A 19,206-nucleotide genomic window follows, 5' to 3' on the forward strand; every position below is an offset into this window, starting at 1 on the left:
AGGATATACATGGAAGAAATACATGAATCGGCCTTATATGCAAAGTTTGGGCTAGTTTGCCCGTGTATCTGTAACATAGTAGGATACGTGTCGATTAGATAGAGTTTGGCTCGTGCCCGGTTGGGATTATTCCCACGTTAGAAAGTCTACGGACTATAAATATGTATCTAGGGTTTATGAAATAAACAACAATCACGTTCACCACAAACCAATCTAGGCGCATCGCCAACTCCCTTGTCTCGAGGGTTTCTTCCGGGTAAGCATCATGCTGCCTAGATCGCATCTTGCGATCTAGGCAAGCACACGTTTATTCGTTGTTCATGCGTTGCTCGTGTTGAAGCCTTGTTGATGGCGAGCAACGTAGTTATCATAGATGTGTTAGGGCTAGCATTGTTCATCGTATCATATGCTGTCATCGTGCAACCCTTAGACATCTAGCCGCCCTTACACCTATCTTAGGTGTAAGGGCAGCACCCCGCTTGATCATTATTTAGTAGATCCGATCCGTTATGATTGCTCCTTGTTCTTCAAGGATTAGTTTAATATCTGCATAGTTAGGCCTTACAAACGGGTTGAAGGATCCAAAGGGCGCGTAGGGTGTAGTTTGCTAGCCCTAGACAGGATGTTCCGGGGATCAACTTCATGTTGGTTTTTAGGCCTTGTCTAGGGTCGGTTTACGATCACCGTGCGTGGCCGCCAGGCTCAATCACGAGTAGGATGTTCCGATTATGCGGTGAAAACCCTAAATCGTAGTAGGTCGTTTTAGCTTTATTTTGATCAAGCAGGACCACCATATATTCGTACACCTCGTACGAATCATGGGTGGATCGGCTCCTTGAGCCGATTCACAGGACAACCTGAGAGCCGATCGAGGCTCGTATTTAATGTTTACGTGTATGCCATGCAGGAAACTAAGCGAGGCACATCCAACACCTTCCTGACCAGGTATAGGTCAGGTGGCACGCCCTTGCACCAGCATCGGACGTGCGTGCCGAGTCTTTGCGGGCCGTCGCTCGGAGGGACCAGGGCCAGCCGCAGTCCTGGGAGCCTCCCGGCTCTACCGTGTTGCCCGTCGCTGCTCGCCGGTGGGTTTCTGACCGCAACACATTCTGGCACGCCCGGTGGGACGGTCTTCGACATCAACCGCATCGCCATCTACATCTGAGATGGCGGAAGGCACTCCAGTCACGTACGAGGATCTGACCGAGGAGCTCAAGAAGAAGTATGACGAGGTCAAAGCAATCCTCGAAGCCGACCTCATCGGCTCTTTTCACAGAACCCGCTCACACGGCATCAGGTGGAAAGGGTTCTCACCTGAAGGCGCGCTCGATGGAGTGGACCTGTCCGCCCCGTCGAAGAACGCACCAGGTCTCCGCGTCGAGAGATTAACTTCATGGTAGCTCATTCGCTACACCGCCATTCCGAGAGCCTCGGTGAACACTTTGGAGCGTGTCGCTCTTCGGGTGATCCAGGAAATCATGAGGCATCAGCACTCTCCGTCGTGACCAGCTCTAGGGACTCACCAAGGAGAGATGCCACTCCAGTCCCGACCACCGCTGCCATTCGCGTTGGCAGCACCAGAAGTGCCGAATTCACCGGCATACGTCGTCTACAAGATCGGTGGTGACCCTAGTGACTACCAGCTTCTTGCATGAGGCGCCTAAGGAGATCCCTCACGGATACACGTGCACATACGTGCCGACCGCAGTGAATCGGGCACTCACAAACCAGACCGCAACAGCGAGGGACTTCTGGGACAAGCAGGAGGAACTTCGGGAACAGATCTTGAGAAGCGTACGTGGCTAGCTAAGTATGCCACTCCGACAAACCTCCGCAGCTCAGCTCCTGCAGCTTGGCTCGAGCTTGAGAAGCAAGCGTGGCTGGCTAAGTATGCCACTCCGGCGAATCTTCAGAGTTCAACTCCTGCAGCCAGCACCGCGGATCAGATTAGTACCATCTTGAGAGACCAGTTCGGCATGGTGCCGAAAAGGAGGGCAATCGGCTATTCCAAGCCGTACCCCAACGAGTACGAATTGATCCCACTTCCACCCAAATATCGGCTCCCTGAATTCTCCAAATTTAGTGGATCAGATGGTTCCAGCTCAATCGAGCATGTGAGCCGATATTTGGCACAGCCGGGCACGATCTCAGCATCAGATGAGCTGCGTGTGAGGTTTTTCGCACAGTCCCTCACAGGATCGGCTTTCGGGTGGTACACATCGCTGCCACCAGACTCAATCCAGACTTGGAAGCAGCTGGAGGAGCAGTTCCACATGCAGTATCACTCGCAGGCTTCCGAGACCGGCATTGCCGATCTAGCACAAGCACGACGAAGCGCGGAGAAACAAGTGTCGAATACATCCAACGCTTCGAAACCGTTAGGAACCGATGCTATTCGGCTCGTGTGACCGAAAAAGAAGCAGTCGAGTTGGCGGTGGTGGGTCTCGCATCACCGATCAAGGACGTGGCCTCCCAAGCGTAGTACCCTTCACCGGCGCACATGGTGCGTAGGCTGTCATCATATGAGCAGCGCCACCCAGATGTTTACCAGGATAAATTCAAACGTGCGGTGGTCCCGGTCGAGGCAGATGAAGACGAAGGCTCTGCGGGAGATCAAGAGGTAGCAAGGGCTGAATGGACTCGGGGGCAAGCCCCGTGTCCCGCAAGTGGGTTAAGCCACAAGGTCCTCCAAGAGGGTTTGACTTCGACGTCACCAAGGCTGAGCAAATTTTCGACCTCTTACTTAAGGAGAAGCAGCCTAAAGGTACCCGAAGGCCACAAGATCCCCACGGTGCAGGAGCTGAACGGAAAGCCATACTGCAAGTGGCATAACACGTTCATCCATGCCACCAACGACTGCAGGGTGTGGCGTCAGCAGGTCCAAATGGCGATAGAACAAGGGCGTCTAATTTTCAGCCAGTACGCCATGAAGGTCGACACACACCCCTTCCCCGCCGTTAACATGGTGGAGTGCACTTACCCTGGAGGGTGCCAGCCAGGATTCTCGTTCAACATCAACATGGTAGGACCTGGGCACCACTCTGGTAAGGATGGAGACGAGGGCAGCTGCTCTCATAGCAAGGACACAGAGGAAGTCGTTCCACGCGATCGGCTCCGTCACGATGGCAAGCGCTACATCACAGAGGGAGAAGTGAGGAACGTGAGATATCAGCGACCTCTCTCTGATCACCTCCTCAACAAGTATGTGAGTCAATATGACCAACGCCGACGATACAACGACGATGATGAAAGAGATCGTCTGGCTAGGGACGCCAGGAGACATCGTCGGCATGATCGCGACGAGGAGAGATATGAGCGCCACGCCAAGGAAAAGTCGAGAGAGCAAGACGACGTGGATAGGCACTCGGGACCGTCCCTTCTTCGTACACCGCTGGGATTCAGGAATGAGCCGATTGCCTACAATCGGCAACTGCCCAGAATGTAGACAGAAGAAGAAGGATGCAGCTAACATGTCCGTGTTCAAACGTCTAGGGCCTCTCCCGCCTCGGAACAAGCACGCTGAGTCCTCTCGGGTGGAAGATCTCGAGGAATTGGAAGACGATGATGCGAAGAAGAAGATAAGTACCACCGGCCAAGGTGGTGCCCCGATGGACTCAGCTCGTTCCCAAAAGCGTAGGGTTCAGCGACTACGTGGTTTGGAGGAAGCCGAAAGGTTATACCCGCACACGTTAAGGAAGGCGCGGCCTGATCCGGCCGCGAAAATTCAGCGAACCCCTGGACGAAGAAGGTCGGCCACAAAGGAAAGAGTGGCGCCCTGTACGAAAGAAAGCCGATGATGAGACATCGGCTGGCACAAACATGGTGTTCATCCTTCCAACGGAGTTTAGTGCTCCAGGATTAGACGAAGCACCTGTGGCACAACTTGATCTGCGGCCCACGGCCGGTTATCTTTGAGAAGCCACGAGAAAGAAGCTACGTACATCCGAAGGCCCCGTACTTGCGAGGCTATATCAATGGGCAGCCTGTCAACAAGATGCTGGTGGACACCGGAGCGGCAACCAACATTATGCCATACTCCATGCTACGTCGGTTGGGACGCTCTAGCTCGGATCTGATCAAGACCAACGTGACACTGAGCGATTTCAACGGCCAAGCATCTGACGCACAAGGTGTTCTGAACGTGGATCTGACCGTAGGAAGGAAAACTATCCCTACGACGTTCTTTATTGTCGATAGCAAGAGCACCTATGCTGTCCTCGCTAGGAAGAGATTGGATCCACGCCAACCGTTGCATTCCATCCACGATGCACCAATGCTTAATACAAGTGGGATGGAGATGAAGTAGAGGTCGTCCATGCAGCATGACTCAGCCGAGATTTCAACGGCCGGCATGAACGTTTGGGAGACAACAGGCCAAGAGCCACTCTCGGCATCAATTTGGACGACTGCGAGCGCATCGACGTGACGAAGGACGGGGTTAGGTTGGTTTTATCCACCGGCCTGACCGTGTAACAAGAGCAACATATATGGACAAACGTGGCGATGCCGATCCGTGTGATCGGCCCCAAAGATCTATGGAGGAACATTGCAAGACCTTCATTGAGCGATTCAATCAACATGGAGGCCGATTCCAGCAATCGGCCAAAATTATCCTCACCATGCATTCTGCCTGGGTTCAACGTCGATCTAATGGGCAACGGGTTTACGTCGGCTGATGAGCTGGAAGAAGTCAACACTGGTCCTAACGGAGCCGACGTTCAAATATAGTGCCTTGGCTAACCACAGAGCCGATATCCGCAGTTACCTGGCAGAATTGGCTTGGGGGGCACCTAATCAGATGAACATGTGTGATACATGTCCGCCCTTACGCCGGTGTTAAAGAAATATTGGGGGCCGATAGAAAAATCGGCCAGTAAAAAAAAAATTCTCACGATATACAGCCGGTGCACGGACATCGACTTTAGAGCTAAGAAACAAAGCCGATGCACAGCTATCGACTCTAGTACAATTACACAGGATCTACCCGCTGCGTGTTCAAGACGCGAATTTTCACCAAGTCGGTCTTCAGTTCAGCTTCGAGGCCTTCTGCTTCCTTGAGGGAGTGAACAATGAGAGCTTGCTTAGCTGCAATGAGCCGATTTTGGTGCCAGAACCTTCTCTTCGAGGACTTCCAACCCTTTGCGCAAGGTCGCCAGTTCAGCAGTACTGTCAGAGGTGTCGGTTTGGCGTACAAGACAGCCTTGTGTTCATTAAGCCGTTGGTGTTTCATCTACAAAATCGGTTTTCAACGGAAGAAAAGGTGATCGATGGTGGCAAGTTTGGCTGGCTCTGCATGGTGGCTGTCTCAGAATGGCCTGAGCTCAAAGCCCGTGGTCTGATCTGTGCGTCCTCACCGCTATTCTCGCCTTGACTGAGGCTCGGGGGCCAACTGACCTGGTAGATGCTCTGTTTTTTGAAGCCGATTGGGGTGTCATCGGCTGGTCCTGCGTCGCAACCTTCTTCAAAGATGGTGAGTTCTTGCAGAAGAGGATCACTGGAGCTGGTGGGAGGAATTTAAGGGCTCTCTTGAAGGCAAGGGTCTTCCACATTATCCCCCAGGTCTCAAAGTCATCAGTCGAAGAGTTGAAGGATAGATTGTGAAGGACCGATGCATTGCCATCGGCTCATTGAGCATTGGCTAAGTGAACAATCGGCAGAGTCAGTATGAGGGGAAATCGGCTAAATAAGCTTAAAGGAAATCGGCAAAATCAAATTGGGGGAAATTCTTCATTGATAAACAGGATTTCTTACATAAAGAGCTGATTGCTCTCAAAAGGAAGTACTAGGGGATACATTGCCCCATCTACTACTACTGATCCTATTCTAAGGGTCCTATCTACGGGCCGTCGCTGCCCTCGTCGTCGCCGTCGTCGCCGCCGTCGGCGCTACTCCCGGCGGGCTCGTCGTCGCCGCCGCAGCGGCCGCCGGCAGGGCCCTCGTTGTCCTCGTCCTCCTCGTCAGCGTCGTCGTCGTCGCTGTCGAAGTCGCTGAGGTTCCCCGGCCAGGGGCAGAAGCGCTTGGCCGGCGGCTCATCGTCGGAGGTGTCGTCCTCCTCCTCCTCCTCCTCCTCCTCCTCGGAGGAGGTGAAGTCATCCCAGGAGAAGCGATCGTCATCGCTCTCCTCCTCCGTTTCCCCGTCGGCAAGGAAGCGGAGGTCACTTTCCCCGTCGGTCGAGGACTTGTCGTCCTCAGACCGGACGGAGAAGTCGTGACTGGACTCCTCCCCAGCTTCGATGGCGCGGCGGATGTTGGCCGCATGGACCTCCTCCGGGTCCCACTCCGGCGTCGGCTCGCGGGAGGAGGAGGATTGAGTGGAAAGACCCGATGAGGCAGAGGAGGAAGAAGACATGGTGGCGCAAGAGGGCTTTTGGAGTGCTAATGCGAAGGGGATGAAGAAGCAAACTGTTTGGAGCGGTTAAATAAAAGGGAATATAGTGGAGATTCAATGCCACAGCAGTTTCCGAGGAAGTGGTGCCCAACAGAAAAAAAAAATTGCCAGGTCACGCGGAGAAGTGGAAGAGGCAAGGCATCATGATGAAGGATACTGCGACGGTTCTGCTCTGCCACGACATGACCCGACGAATAAAAAGAGTGATGTTGGAATTTCCAAAACCAGGGGGGCATGTGTTATCACCAGAATTTGACCGGATCGAGGTGGGCCGCGATTAAAGATGGGCTTGAAGGATATACATGGAAGAAATACATGAATCGGCCTTATATGCAAAGTTTGGGCTAGTTTGCCCGTGTATCTGTAACATAGTAGGATACGTGTCGATTAGATAGAGTTTGGCTCGTGCCCGGTTGGGATTATTCCCACGTTAGAAAGTCTACGGACTATAAATATGTATCTAGGGTTTATGAAATAAACAACAATCACGTTCACCACAAACCAATCTAGGCGCATCGCCAACTCACTTGTCTCGAGGGTTTCTTCCGGGTAAGCATCATGCTGCCTAGATCGCATCTTGCGATCTAGGCAGTACACGTTTACTCGTTGTTCATGCTTTGCTCGTGCTGAAGCCTTGTTGATGGCGAGCAACGTAGTTATCATAGATGTGTTAGGGCTAGCATTATTCATCGTATCATATGCTGTCGTCGTGCAACCCTTAGACATCTAGCCGCCCTTACACCTATCTTAGGTGTAAGGGCGGCACCCCGCTTGATCATTATTTAGTAGATCCGATCCGTTATGATTGCTCCTTGTTCTTCAAGGATTAGTTTAATATCTGCATAGTTAGGCCTTACAAACGGGTTGAAGGATCCAAAGTGGCGCGTAGGGTGTAGTTTGCTAGCCCTAGACAGGATGTTCCGGGGATCAACTTCATGTTGGTTTTTAGGCCTTGTCTAGGGTCGGTTTACGATCATCGTGCGTGGCCACCACGAGTAGGATGTTCCGATTATGCGGTGAAAACCCTAAATCGTAGTAGGTCGTTTTAGCTTTATTTTGATCAAGCAGGACCACCATATATTCGTACACCTCGTACGAATCATGGGTGGATCGGCTCCTTGAGCCGATTCACAGGACAACCTGAGAGCCGATCGAGGCTCGTATTTAATGTTTACGTGTATGCCATGCAGGAAACTAAGCGAGACACATCCAACACCTTCCTGACCAGGTATAGGTCAGGTGGCACGCCCTTGCACCAGCATCGGACGTGCGCGCCGAGTCTTTGCGGGCCGTCGCTCGGAGGGACCAGGGCCAGCCGCAGTCCTGGGAGCCTCCCGGCTCTACTGTGTTGCCCGTCGCTGCTCGCCGGTGGGTTTCTGACCGCAACAATTACTCACATGGTTTTTGAATCATCCTAGGAAGAAGAAAGTCTACTTTTCGTCCTACAACTTCACTAAAAGTTCAGTTTTAGTCCTAAAACTTTTTATTGGTTCAAAATAGACCTTGAACTTTTAAAATTGATCACTTCAACAAGTTTGCGAATTTTGTGTCAACATGGACCCTCGGTTGCTAAAAAAACACCGAACCGGTTCGAGTGTCAAACGGTCCACACGAAAAAAATCAATGTATGATCGTTGTCGATCATGAAGTGGTGATCTCCTCTCTTCTCCCTCTCACGCCCCCATTGCAGCGCCACACGCGGCCAAACTCACTCGATGTGCCAAACACCGCCATCACCCTAGAGTTGACAAGCGTCTCAGTCCCACCTGCAGCAAAGAGAAGGAGCATCGTCTCTATCATTGTTTCTAAACTCTAACTACTAGCCACAGGAGGGCCTACGAGAAGGCCGACGAGACGTGAATCGCATGGTCATCGCCATCTGTTTAGTGGATGGCAAGCTTCACGATCAAGAGGGTGGGCTGATGAGGTAGTTACCTTCGTTACAGGTGCATCGAGGAGTAGGGCGGCCCTATCGTCCAGCTGGTACCGGATGACGGGACAAGCCCCATGCCCACGGTTAGGATGAAGGGAACGACGACAAGTCCATAAGGAGGACCGCTGCACCATTGGACTGGAGAAGGACAAGAGTTACGCACACGAGCAAGGCGGCAAATAGCACGAGAGAACACCGAGGATGCGCCGCCATTGAGCCAGGAAGCTGCTTGAGATTGAGAGGATTATTTTAATCTCAAATTTAGGAATTTCAGATGGGTCCAGGCGGGCAGATTCGGCTAGGTTCAGTCTAGTTGGATCAATCTGCGGCTTTTAGACAAAAAAAAAAACAAAACAAAAAATGCCGTATCGAACGACCATGAAAGTTCAAGGTCTACTTTGAACCAGAAAGAACTTTTAGGACTAAATGTGACCTTTTGGCAAAGTTGGAGGACTAAAAGTGGACTTTCTTCATGCACTTATGTACATTTAAACTTCACTATATTATAAATTTAAGCTAGAGAAAAAATAATTCTACTAAATCATGCTTTCAACTTCTAGCTAGCTAAGCTTGTATGTGTACATTTTTTTATGGTCTTAGTAGGTAATCTATACCTGTATCCATTCGTATTGTGTTAATTTTAAACGGACTCGCATAGCTAGCTTGAACGTACTTCTTTTTCTGATTAGAGTCTCCTATCCGAACATGTATACTACGGCAAAAAAAATCAATTAGGAGAGTCCACCTAGTTTAAAAGACTACTACGGACCGGAAGAAAAGAAAAGCTATAGATATATGGTCTTCTCTTTATATTGAACGTGCCAAACGAAACTACAGCCGAGTACGTAATTAATAATCATGCATTAAATCAGAACCACTTAATTTATATCTAACTGCTAATATAAATTAGGTGATGTGGCTTAACATGGTGGCTCTATTAATCATCCTTATTTTGCTTTTAATATATAATAGATATTACAAGGAAGAAATCATGAAGTAATAGACAGTAGTGATGATGAACAACATGTTGACAAAGCAGCTGATGAGGATGCAGGAAGTGAAGATTTTGATAGTGATGATGACCAGTAGTCCATGTAGTTCTGAAACGTAGATTGTACTTTTCTTTTGCATGAACTTCACAACTTTATCAGTACAATTCAGCACATCATAGTTAAGAACATGCAGGTGACATATATAACTTGATCCAAACTTACATTACCAACACTAATTTGTTCTGCTCACATAGTAATACTAGCAGGTCCACAAAAGTAAGATCATAAACACACATATTTGTCTTCATGCTCACTGAACTACAATTACAACATAGTTGTCCTAGCATTCCCGTAAACCATGTACATGGTAAGGTAGATCAGTTGTCATGAGCATGGCGACGCTTGCTCTCATTGTTGTCCAACTTGGGATGAGTGGCCTCTGGGGATGCAATCCCTGGTTCACTATAGTCACAATGCGGGCGAGTTCATAGGCGACATAACCATCAATGGAAGCTAGCATACTCCAGGTTCATATCGGATAGAGGCTTCCATTCACAGAAATTATGGCCTTCGAATTTGTCGTAGTCCTGCACAAACTTCTCCTTCATGCCGACGTACTTGGGGTGGATGAGCTCCGAAGCCATAGTAGCCATGCCAGCCCTGTTACCATAACCTGGTATTTTCAACATATCCAGGAGGTCCAGATGCTTTCCAGGTGGAATATACATCCATTGCTTGTAAAGCAACTTGTGGTCAGTCCTTATGTACACACCTACAAATGTGACATCCTTATTCTTCAGGAATTGCCTTAGCGGGTATATATTGTCCTGGCACCTACATTGCAAAAATTACAATTAGATTGTTTACAATATTGTGCAATAAGAATTAGCAATATGGAACTCATAGGTTCTTGATGAAGCAAGCCGGGCTTGCAACATTTAAAGATCAAGAGGTGGAGCATGTTTTAGTTCGAAGTGTTACATATTATGCAGAGATAAAAAATACATATAATGGCCATGCAGGAACACTCTCTACTGCTAGAGATGCAGACATAAAATCAGTAACAATATTAAATTAGTGACTGTCAGATTTGTTAACAGATTTCGTACCAAATTGGCTGAATGTGTACACGTACTACCAAATAGACTGAATCTGTACTAATATATAGTATGAAATCGGCTTATTCTATAGAAGTAGAACCAAATCAGCAAGAGATGAAAGACCTAAGAACATTCGAATCTCTAGAATACATACCTGATAAAGTGGAAGACGAGAACGTGCTCCCTCAAAGCTATCTGCATGACCGAATTTTTTTTTCCTGCCAGAAGTCGTACTCAATGTCGAGGCCGACAAACCAGTACCTCTCGTCCTTGAGCCACTCCAGGTACATGTCGAGGATGCTTTCGACGGTGCTCATCTCGTTCGTGTACACAGCCTGGATCGAAGTGTCGCCATGCGCACGGAATTGGTGAACCTCCGTGGTCCGCTTGCCGTCGTCCTTCTCTCGGAAGACCGGCTCGAAGTTGTCGGTGGATGATGCAGCCCCTCCCATGGTGTGTCAGCAATGGCGGAGAGAGACGAGGAAGAGGAGAAGGCAACCGACGCTCTTGAGAACTGTTGCCTGACAAAGCGGAACTACCTAGAGAACTAAGTGGGGTTGAGAATAGAGGGTTTTTTACAGTCCTTCCACGTGTGAACAGAGTCTATGGTTAGGAAGACGAGAAGGCAACTCGACGAGGATTCGTTTTTTTCCAAGTTTATTAATTTTTCCTTGCGCATTGAAACTAGGTGTACTGACTCCTATCTACCCTGCATTAATCCAGGGCTGTAACTGCCGGCCCAACCGTGCATTTCATTATTTGTTTTTCTATTTAATACAAGTATTGTAGTAATTAACGAACTCCCACATTAGTTGTACACCAGTATAACTGCACACATTAAATAAGTTAAGTCAAACTTTAAAATGATAATTTCATAGCACAAGATCACACCTCAATATCTTACAACCGATAACCCATCTTGTAATGGTGCACAAATAAAAGTCTTCAACGCAAATATGAAATTATTCAGGACAAATAAAATTTCCCTAAAACTACTCAACTTCAATATCTGGAATGTGTAAAACAAATACATAGGTGCCATGATCGCCAAGGTAGAGCATCATGAGCACCTTGTGTCCAATTTCCAACTGTTATCACCAGATTTTAGACGAATCCAGAGGTGGGCCGGGCTTGGAAGATTACATGTGGAAGAATTCTAAGGCGGCCTGGCACGAAGGGTCTTGGGCTGAATTGCCCGTGTATCTTTATTTAGTAGTTTATTATTTTAGATAGAATCTTAGTCGTGCACGGTTTAGTGCACGCCCTCATTAGAAAGTCCCCTGGACTATAAATATGTACCTAGGGTTTATGGAATAAACAACAACTCACGTTCAACCCCAAAAACAAACCAATCTCGGCGCATCGCCAACTCCTTCATCTCGAGGGTTTCTATCGGGTAAGCGACATGCTGCCTAGATCGCATCTTGCGATCTAGGCAGCACTAAGCCCACGTTGTTCATGCGTTGCTCGTACTTGAAGCGTTTTTGATGGCGAGCAACGTAGTTATCATTAGATGTGTTAGGGTTAGCATTGTTCTTCGTTTAAGCATGCTTACGTAGTGCAACCCTTGCATATCTAGCCGTCCTCACGCCTATCTCAGGTGTGGGGGCGGCACCCGCTTGATCATTATTTAGTAGATCTGATCCGTTACGATTGCTCCTTGTTCTACAAGGATTAGTTTAATATCTGCAATAGTTTGGCCTTACAAGGGGGGGAGGATCCAGTGGCACGTAGGGTGGCGTTCGCAAGTCCTAAACGGGATGTTCCTAGGATCAACTTCATGTTGGTTTTTTGGCCTTGTTTAGGATCGGCTTACGAGCACCGTGCGTGGCCGCAAGGCCCAACCTGGAGTAGGATGATCCGGTTATGCGGTGAAAACCCTAAATCGTCGTAGATCTCATTAGCTCCATCTTGATCAAGCAGGACCACCAAGTATTCGTGCACCCCGTACGGATCATGGGTGGATCGGCTCTTTGAGCCGATTCACAGGATAACCTGAGAGCCGATCGAGGCTCGTATTTAACGTTTACATGTATGCCCTGCGGAAACTAAGCGAGGCAACCTCATCACCTTCCTGACCAGGTATAGGTCAGGTGGCACGCCCTTGCACCTCGCAACGCCGCGTGTGACCAGAAGAGCATTGCGGGCCGTCGCTCGGAGGGGTCTCAGCCAGCCGCAGCTCTAGGCTCCCCCCGGCTCTACGGTGTTGACAAGGCCGCTGCCCGCCGGTGGGTTTTGGCGGTCAACACATTCGGCACGCCCGGTGGGACTATCGTCTACATCAACCACATCGCCATCTACATCTGAGATGGCGGACGGCACGCCAGTCACCTACGAGGATCTGCCCGACGACCTCAAGAAGCAATACAACGAGATCAAGGCTACCCTCGAAGCCGACCTCATCGGCTCTTTTCAGAGAACCCGTTCCGGTGGCATCGAGATGGAAGGGGTTCTCACCGAGAAGGTGCACTCGATGGGATAGACCTCTCTGCCTCGTCGGAGGAACGCACCCGGGAGTGCAGCGGCGGGAGATCAACTACACGGTGGCTCACTCGCTACACCGCCACTGCGAGAACTTGGTCAACGTCTTGGAGCGTGTCGCTCGCGCGTGATCCAGGAGATCATGAGCCACCGGTACTCGCCGTCGGGACCAGCTCTCGGGACGCATCAAGGAGAGTTGCCATTCCGGTCCCGTCCACCGCTGCCATTTGCGTTGGCAGCACCAGCTGAAGTGCCGACTACACCGGCATTCCTCGTCTACGAGGTGGTGGCGACCCCGGTGACTACCGAGTTCTTAATGGAGGCGCCTAAGGAGATCCCTCATGGATACGCGTGCATGTATGTGCCGGATTGTGGTGGTCGGGCACTCACAAACCAGGCCACGACATCGGGGACTCCGGCGAAGACGGGAGGAACGTCGGCGACAGAGCGGACGTGGCTAACTAAATACGCCACACCGACGAAACTCCGAGCCCAGCTCCTGCCGGCTGGCTCGGAGCTGGAAAAGCAAACGTGGCAGGCCAAGTACGCCACCCCGGCGAATCTTCGGAGTGCAACTCCTACGGCCAGCACAGCGGATCGGATCGATACCATGCGAGAGACCAGTTCGGCATGATGCCGAAAAGAAGGGCGATCGGCTATTCCAAGCCGTACCACGACGATTACGAGATGATCCCGCTGCCACCTAAATATCGGCTCCCCGACTTCTCCAAATTCGGTGGATCGGATGGCTCCGGCTCCATCGAGCACGTCAGCCGATATTTGGCTCAACTAGGACCGGCTTCGGTGTCGGATCAGCTACGCGTGAGGCTCTTTTCACGGTCCCTCACGGGATCGGCTTTTGGATGGTACACCTCTCTACCGGCGAACTCCATCCGGTCTTGGAAGCAATTGGAAGAACAGTTCCATATGCAATACCATTCAGAAGCTTCCGAGTCCGGCATTGCCGATCTAGCACAACTACGTCGAAGCGCGGGAAACGGTGACGAGAATACATCCGGCGCTTCGGGAATCTTAGGAACCGATGTTATTCGGTTCGTATAGCTGAAAAGGATGCGATCGAGTTGGCGGTAGCGAGGCCTTGCAACACAGCTCAAGGACATGGCCTCCCAAGCAGATTATCCCTCGGCGGCGCACATGGTTCGAAACTATCGGCATATGAACAGCGCCACCCCGACCTGTACCAAGACAAGTTCAAGCGTGCGGTAGTCATGGTCGATACGGAGGAGGATGAAGTGCCTGCGGGAGGCCAAGAGATAGCGATGGGCTGAGTGGACTCGGGGGGAACCCCGTGGCCTGCAAATGGGTAAAGCCACCGGGGCCGCCCGGGGATTTGATTTTGACGTGACCAAGGCTGAACAAATCTTCGACCTCCTGCTCAAGGAGAAACGGTTGACGGTTCCTGAAGGTCTCAAGTTCCCCACGGCGAAAGAGCTAAACGGAAAGCCGTCTTGCAAATTCCACAACTCGCTTTCCCATGCCACCAACGACTGCCGGGTGTGGCGTCGGCACATCCAAGCGGCGATAGAGAAGGGGCGGCTAATTTTCAACCGAGTACGCCATGAAGGTCGACACCCAACCCTTCCCCGCCGTTAACATGGTAGAAATCACCTACCCTGAAGGTTGCCAGCCAGGTCCCTCGTTCAGCATCAACATGGTAGGACCTGGAAACCACTCTGGCAAAGATGGAGATGAGGGCAGCTGCTCTCATAGCGAGGACACAGAGGAGGCCGCTCCACGCGATCGGCTCCATCATGATGGCAAGCGCTATGTCACGAGAGGAGAGGTGAAGAATATAAGATATCAGCGACCCCTCTGCGATCACCTCCTCAACAAATATGTTAGCCGGTATGACCAACGCCGGCGACCCAATTACGATGGTAGAGAAGATCGTTTGGCTAGAGAAGCCCGGAAGACATCGTCGGCGGAATCGCGATGAGGAGGAGCACGAGCGCCGTGCCACGGAAGCATCCGGGGAGCAAGATGACAACACCGGACAGCCGGGACTGCCCCTTCTTCAGACACTGCTGGGATTCAGGAATGAGCCGATTGCCCACAATCGGCAATTGCCCAGAATGCAATCAGAAAAAGAAGGAGGCAGCCAACGTGTCTGTGTTCGACGCTTAGGGCCTCTCCCGCCACAAAGCAAACGCGCCGAGTCACCTCGTTGGGCAGATCTTGAAGATTCGAAGACGAGGGAGAAGTGGAAGAAGACAGGTACCACCGGCCAAGATGGTGCCCCGACGGACTCAGCCGTTCCCGAAGCGCGGGGTTCAGCGATTGCGCGGCCTGGAGGAAGCCGAAAGGTTGTACTGCATACGCTAAGAAAGGCACGGCCTGATTCGGCTGCAAAGGTTCGGCGAACCCTGGATGAAGAGGGTCGTCCACGGAAAATGGAGTGGCGCCCTAAACGAGAGGAAAGCCGATGATGAGACATCGGGCTGGCACAAACATGGTACTCGTCTTGCCGACGGAGCGTGGCGCTCCACGACTCTACGGAGCACTCAAGGTGGACGACGGCGGGCGCATCAAGTCGGAGGTTGGGTTGGTTTCATCCCGGCGACCAAGTAGCAAGATCAAACCAATGGGCAAACCGGGAGAGGCTGATCCTTGTGATCGGCCCCAAAAAATTTACGAAGGGAACTTACAAAACCTTCAACGAGCAAGCAACGTGGAGGCCGATTCCAGCAATCGGCCAAAATTATCCTCACCTACCTTTCTACCTGGGTTCAACATGTTATCCAACAGAGCCGATGCCATCAATTTTCTTGACAGAATCGGCTCGGGGGGGCACCCAGGTATATGAAAATACGAGGATATGCAACGAAGCATCTCATCTTTTGTTGATGGGTATTGGAATATGGGGGCCGATGCACGGGTCGGCCGTAATAAAAAAATGAAAATTCGAAAATTTTCGAACACGGCCCGATGCGGCAGGCATCGACTTAAGGACATGAAAGCCGATGCATGGCCATCGACTCAAGGGAGATTTCTTCAAGGACAATGTCGGGAGCAGCATGGGCGTGCGGATCGGATCAATGATCGGATCAATGTCGGGGAGCCTATACGGCCGGCGGGGCCGAAGAAACTCGGGGGCAGCTCACCTTGAGGGCTCTCTCGTTTTGGGAAGCCGATGTATATTTAAATCGGCTAGCTCGGCATAAGGAGCTCCCTCGGACATGATCGAGCCTAGGTCCATACAGCTACGCTTTACCTTGGCCGGGACTCGGGGGCAACAAGCCTGGAAGATGCCCTGTTTTTGAGAGCCGATTAGGGTCACCTCGGCTGCGGCTGCATCACGGTCGTCTCGGGCGAGGACCAGGAAGGAAAAGCCGACGCCTAGTACGGGGCTTGGACCGTCTTTGTTGCTTTGCAAGAAAAGGAAAGAAGTCCGACGCGTTGCTATCGGTCTTAGCATGGCAAACGGAGGGAATGAAATTGGAGCGATTAAAGGATAAATGGAAAGAACAATTTCATTAATTCCAAGGAGCGGCTTTACAAGAAAGAGCCGATGGCTCTCAAAAGAGGGATCCGGTGCCTAGTGCACTTGCTACTACTAGTCCTATACTACTAGTCGTCGCTTGTCCTCGTCATCGCCGCCGTCGACGTCGTCGGCGCTGCTCCCGAGGAGCTCTTCGTCGCTGCTGCCCCAGCCCTTGGCCGGAGCCTCTTCCTCCTCGTCATCATCATCATCCTCGCTGTCCGCCCAGGAGCGGAAGCGCTTGGTCGGCGGGTACCCGATGGAGGAGGAGGAGTCATCCTCCTCCTCTTCCTCTTCGTCATCATCTTCGTCCTCACTGTCCGCCCACATGCGGGGGCGCTTCTTCGGCGGGAGCTGGGCGGAAGGAGAGGCTTTGGCCTTCGCTGCTTCTCCTTCTTTTCCTCCTTGTCGGAGGAGAAGGGATTCACTTGCGGGGTGGAGGCTGTCCTCGGTCTTCTTCTTCGGCGAAGATTGGGGGAAGAGTTTTGAGAAGGAAGAGGAAGAGGAAGACATTGCTACGGGAGGAGAGGGTTTTTGGTGCCGATAGGCTGGGATGGAATAGAGGATATGAGAGAGAGCTAACCGATCGGCGCGGTTAAATAATGATAGATCCGGTGAAGGATTAATGCCATTACAACTTCCAAGGGATCGATGCTAAAGGCTGTCGGGATTTTTAGAGAAGGCTGAGAAGACGGGGCATAATGATGACGGATGCTGTAACGGCTCTGCTGCTGCTACGACATGACCCTTCGAAGGGAAAGCATAATGATTTTGGAAATGTTATTTCCAAAACCGAGGGAGCATGTGTTATCACCAGATTTTAGACGAATCCGAGAGGTGGGCCGGGCTTGGAAGATTACATGTGGAAGAATTCTAAGGCGGCACGGCACTGAAGGGTCTTGGGCTGAATTGCCCGTGTATCTTTATTTAGTAGTTTATTATTTTAGATAAGAGATAGAATCTTAGTCGTGCACGGTTTAGTGCACGCCCTCATTAGAAAGTCCCCTGGACTATAAATATGTACCTAGGGTTTATGGAATAAACAACAACTCACGTTCAACCCCAAAAACAAACCAATCTCGGCGCATCGCCAACTCCTTCATCTCGAGGGTTTCTATCGGGTAGCGACATGCTGCCTAGATCGCATCTTGCGATCTAGGCAGCACAAGCTCACGTTGTTCATGCGTTGCTCGTATCGAAGCGTTTTTGATGGCGAGCAACGTAGTTATCATTAGATGTGTTAGGGTTAGCATTGTTCTTCGTTTAAGCATGCTTACGTAGTGCAACCCTTGCATATCTAGCCGTCCTCACGCCTATCTCAGGTGTGGGGGCGGCACCCGCTTGATCATTATTTAGTAGATCTGATCCGTTACGATTGCTCCTTGTTCTACAAGGATTAGTTTAATATACTGCAATTGTTTGGCCTTACAATGGGGGGAGGATCCGGTGGCACGTAGGGTGGCGTTCGCAAGTCCTAAACGGGATGTTCCTAGGATCAACTTCATGTTGGGTTTTTGGCCTTGTTTAGGATCGGCTTACGAGCACCGTGCGTGGCCGCAAGGCCCAACCTGAAGTAGGATGATCCGGTTATGCGGTGAAAACCCTAAATCGTCGTAGATCTCATTAGCTCCATCTTGATCAAGCAGGACCACCAAGTATTCGTGCACCCCGTACGGATCATGGGTGGATCGGCTCTTTGAGCCGATTCACGGGATAACCTGAGAGCCGATCGAGGCTCGTATTTAACGTTTACATGTATGCCCTGCGGGAAACTAAGCGAGGCAACCTCATCACCTTCACGACCGGGTATAGGTCAGGTGGCACGCCCTTGCACTTCGCAACGCCGCGTGTGACCAGAAGAGCATTGCGGGCCGTCGCTCGGAGGGGTCTCAGCCAGCCGCAGCTCTAGGCTCCCCCCGGCTCTACAGTGTTGACAAGGCCGCTGCCCGCCGGTGGGTTTTGGCAGTCAACACCAACTTAGCTTCATGCGCCATGAACTTGTCCCATCTATTAATGCGGACACGTCCATCATTTTCATCAGGAGAAGTGATGTACGTCGATGTCATCCTTATGCCAAAATTACTAATAAGCGTAATACCACCACTAAGTGTCATTTCTTGGGGAAGTAGACGACGATGCAGTTTCTGTTGGAAATAAAATTAGACTTCACATCAAAAATAAAAAATTATATTAAAGAACAATTAATCAACTTACCACAAAATTCTTGTTTAAGTTGGACCAATTCAACTTATGCAGCAGTCCATAAGCTCTTCCAAGATTGTAATCTCCTGCATCATTATGTTCTACATAAACTTCAAGCTTGTTCACCTTCGTAATGACCGTTTCCATCATTTTCCAATTAACATCGGTTCCAACAGTTGCAATGAGGTTATCAACTATTAGTCTCTCTCGAGCACCCAAATTGTAGTATGCTACAAATGAAATGTGCTGCACAAATTAAAAATGCATACATCATTTGTCACATTAAATTAAATCAATAAGTATATATTTAGGAAACCTATAACGGAATTAATTAAGAGATAGATATATTACTTGGATGAACGATAGGGTACTGTCCAGAAATAACACGGCATGAATCCAAACCTTTCAATTTATCAATGGAGAAAAACACCTTCTGGCCAATATGAACGCAATATATTCTACAAAATTCCTCCCATGCATCACCACTAACGATAGTTGTTTCTGCTTCATTCGTAACTATGAACACAAATTCAACCTCTATTTCATTTTTATTTTGAAATTTAAAGTGTTTGATCAAACCTAGGTTGACCAGAGCCTACAAAGAGCTTGCC

The sequence above is a fragment of the Lolium rigidum genome, chromosome 1, assembly GCF_022539505.1.
Source record: "Lolium rigidum isolate FL_2022 chromosome 1, APGP_CSIRO_Lrig_0.1, whole genome shotgun sequence".
Classification (NCBI taxonomy): domain Eukaryota; kingdom Viridiplantae; phylum Streptophyta; class Magnoliopsida; order Poales; family Poaceae; genus Lolium; species Lolium rigidum.